We start from the raw sequence: 1,650 nt of genomic DNA on the forward strand, positions 1-1,650 counted from the left end.
GGGAGACCATTTACCGTTAATGGGGGCAACATGGGGCTTACGTAATAATGATGGTCTTTGCTGTGCTGTCCTCACAAAATATTATTTATAGATTTATTATTATTATTATTATTATTATAACCATAACATAATACTACTAATTCTGACCACTGCAATTACCTTCTGCTAAAGCAAAAAAAGATACCCAATTTTTATTTATTTATTTATAATTAATGAGAATAGGATACTTTGGGTTTATAAATACAAAATCTAGCCTCACATCACATGCAAAATCTTCACAACTAACAAATGAGAAGTGACCCACTTATCACTTTGGTGCAAAGCCAGGAGGACCGTGTTAATATGTGACATCTTCTTTTATTTTCCATTGATTGTTATTAAGTACTTGATTTCAAGTTGACACAAATATTTTTACTTAAGTACACCCTTCCCTAATGTACAATTTGTTAGGTTGGCCAACGCCCTTTTCCATTTGATTTATAATATAAGTTTATGCATAAATTTGTCAACCAAGTAAAAAACTATGATACATTTAATTCATTGAACTATACAAAATTATAGCAAATTACTAAAAATGAAGAAGAGGCAAGCGACGAGTGGAGACGGTGGCTCCACACTTTATTTATTTATTTATATGCATGTGTATAATAAGTGAGAAATAAAATGAAAATTTAAAGTATAATAAGATTATGTTAGCCAAATTTTATGAATTGAAAACGTTATTTAATGAAAGATCATATTATGAATCAAGTTATTAAGTCCAATCATTGAAAAAATATTTTCTAATTTCTTTAGGATAACAATTCTATTGCACATATAAAAAAAAACTTCTCAATAAAATGACGAAACAAATTCGATTAAGTGTTATAGGACTTATACATATATGACAATTTTTTTTATAGGGGCTTCATTTTAAGCCTAATCGGTAGGGCTTTCAGTATTTCTCGACCTGTGAATAGTTTTCGACGCGCCTTTTTTTTTATAACCGTGTATATTGTAGTTATTTAGAGCATCCTGCAAATTTTCAGAAAATTCCGAATAGTTTACAGTACCGAAAACTAGGTTCAAACATGTTGTTTTCCACGCGCATAAAAAAAATTAGTCACGCGTGCAACAACATGTTTGAACTTAGTTTTTGGTATTGTAAACTATTCGGAATTTTCTGAAAATTTGCAGAATGCCCTAAATAGCTACAATATACACAGTCATAAAAAAAAATCGCGCTGAAAACTGTTCAAAGGTTGAGAACACTGAGAGTCCTACCAGTAGGACTTAAAATGAAACCCCTATGTGAGAATTCTTATATATATATATATATATATCTAAATACTAAGTAAATATAGCATGCAACACATATTTGCTTAGTTTTTAAAGTTATAAACATATTTATTTAAACATGTATTTATTTTTATTATTTTTTAATTATCATATAAATTTTAAATAAATAAACAATATCATAAAAATAAATAAAATATATTTAATATAATATATGACATAAATATATTAAAAAAATTAGAGTAAAACATTGTTTATAAATTTAATAAAAACTGGTTCACTTTTTTTTCTTCAATATATAATAGAATGAATTACAGTTCCATAGTATATATAAATATTTATATCAATAATTTCTATTTAAGCACAATATTGATA

The sequence above is a fragment of the Humulus lupulus genome, chromosome 7 (assembly GCF_963169125.1).
Source record: "Humulus lupulus chromosome 7, drHumLupu1.1, whole genome shotgun sequence".
In the NCBI taxonomy this organism is placed as follows: Eukaryota; Viridiplantae; Streptophyta; class Magnoliopsida; order Rosales; family Cannabaceae; genus Humulus; species Humulus lupulus.